This window comes from Ceratotherium simum, chromosome 7, assembly GCF_057802395.1.
Source record: "Ceratotherium simum simum isolate JZ-2026a chromosome 7, ASM5780239v1, whole genome shotgun sequence".
NCBI classification, from domain to species: Eukaryota; Metazoa; Chordata; class Mammalia; order Perissodactyla; family Rhinocerotidae; genus Ceratotherium; species Ceratotherium simum.
Window position 1 is genome coordinate 47784376 of NC_141906.1, and position 2491 is coordinate 47786866.

Sequence of the window (2491 nt, forward strand, 5' to 3'; positions counted from 1 at the left end):
TGCACAGATTTGCCTTCCCACAGAATCAGAAACCACTTTTAGTAGTGTTTTTGCCATAACTGAACCAAATAGAAAAATCTGGAGGAAGAGAGAGGACTTCCCAGGGAGGAGGGGCTGATGAAACACTTGGAGACGCTGGTGAGATGTCAGTATGGAGATGGCCATCAAACAGTTGACTTGAGGTGCACGAGAAAGGTTAGGGCTAGAGCTAGGAATTTTGGAATCACTTTCCTGGAAGCGTTATTTGGAGCTGTGGAAGTAAACAAGTTTTCTAAGAAAAAATGTAGAGAGGAAAATGGAAAGATTATGGAGAGTCTCTAACTTACGGTTAGGAGGTGACAAGGGAAATGGAGCTACTGAAGACACTGGGAAGCAGAAGCTAGAGGGTAGAAGAGAAATGAAAAAGAACTGTATGTCAGAGGGACAATGTCAAATTCTGAGTTGCCATCCATATATTAAGTAATTCATAAATAACTATTGCATTATTAACTCTGTGCTAGACACTGCACTGGTCCTGGGGACTGAAGGACTGGATATACAAATGAACAATGACTAGACTGTATATAAAAATAGGACTCTGCCCCATAATCTGTAACAACCAGCCCAGGAAGCCAACCTACTATCTGCAGTAACCAGTCCAAAAAGTCAAACCACTGTCTATAACGACCAGTCCATGAAGCCAAATATTAAACCCCTAACAATTAGCCCAAAATGGCCAGGAAATGATTAATTACTTACAGCTTCTCTATTTTTTGGCTCCTGTTTCCAACTTAGGACCACTGGAGAAAGCCAAGTATGCATCCCTAACCAGTCTCATACAATGCGTCATTTCTAGCTAACCTGCCTACAGTGTCCCCGTGCTAACAACCTCCCAATTACGGCATTCCTGAAGCCTTCTCTTTTTTCCACTCTTCTGCCTGCCTTGAGTCTCTGCCAAAATTCAAGTAATGGTGGCTGACTCCCCTACAATCTCTGAATAAATAGCGTTTGCTTGCTCTCATTTGGTTGATCTTCATTCATTTCCACAGATATAACAATGAGGGAGGCAGACATGGTTCCTGTCCTTGGGGAACTTATATAGTAATGAGGAAAACAGTAAAAATACGTGTAAACAATAAAAATTAAAATAACTACAAATTAGACAATTGTTAGGCAGGAAACATACAAGGGACTCAGAGAGGGTTGGGGGAGGTGGCTAATTTAGGTGAGATAGATACTTTAAAGGAGTAGGCGGCTTGAGGGAACATTTTGAGGATTAGGGAACATGTTTGTAGGATAAATGGAAAGTTCTAATGGAGGTAAAGTTAAAAGAGGGCAGAAGGGCTGAGGGGATGAGTTTGGGGGGGGTGGGTGATCTAGGGTATAAACATCCAGATTGACCTTGGAAAAGAGGTGGGGTACTTTTTCCATTGAGACAGGAGGAGAAGAGAGAAAATGTGAAAAAGTCATTTCAGAATTAAAATGCTTCAAGTATAAACATTAGAACTTTGCCACCTGCTGGGAATTTAGAAGCTCAAACCACTGAGCTAGTGGGAGCATTCTGGCCGATGTGTGGAGCCTGGGCAGCTGCTCCTTTCGTCCAGCTTTCCAAATTCACAGCCCAGGCAGCTTGTCTATCCTTAGCCATGTGGTTAGTCTAAATTTCTAGAGGATCAAAATCCAACCGAGAGTGAGATTCAAAAAACTGAGGCAGGATTATTTTCAGGGTCAGGACGTTTTGTGAATAGAGAGGCTAAGAGTTGACACCAGCAATGAAAAAGCCAAAAATTTAATTTTATCCCAGCCTTTCCTGAGCTCTGCATCTGTGTACAGGGACAGGGGCTGTGTCCCAATCCCAGAGGAGCTGCTGATCGTGAAGCTGCTGGGCTCAGGTGTTCCGACTCCTGCATTGCAGAGGAAGAACCTAGAGCTTACCAGGCTCTGATTACTTGGAATCAAAGGTGAGCTTTGGAAGGAAGGAGCAATTTTCCCTGGGGTGGATCCCTGGTGCCTTACCAGAGAGCTCCAGGAAGCCAGATCATAGATGGGAACAAAGGGAAGCAGCAAGAAGGGGCCCATTTCTCACCAATGACTAAGTTTAGAGTTTATCTTCTGTGGATATAAGTCAAATGTGGGTTTTTTTTTTTTCCTCCATGAGCATTAAAATCACCACAGCAAGACATTAAATAATATATGTTGCTATGTTTTCATTATTAAGTAAGAGGTATAACATTACCCAGTTCTTAACCTATTTCCTAGCCTTTGTCCCTCCAGGGAGCGTCAGACATGGGGTGGAAATATGTGTCTTGCACTTGACTTAATAATTTTAAAAAACAACTGAAAAATTGATGGTATGTGAAAGTAATAAGTTGGAAATTTGGGTGAATATTTTCATAATTTTGGTGAGAAAAACATTAAGCCAGCAGCCATAAAGTAAAAGATTAATAGATTTACTAATATTTCTAAAAGGCAAGATAGAAAGGAAAGGGAAAGGACTTTTTAAAAACACTGT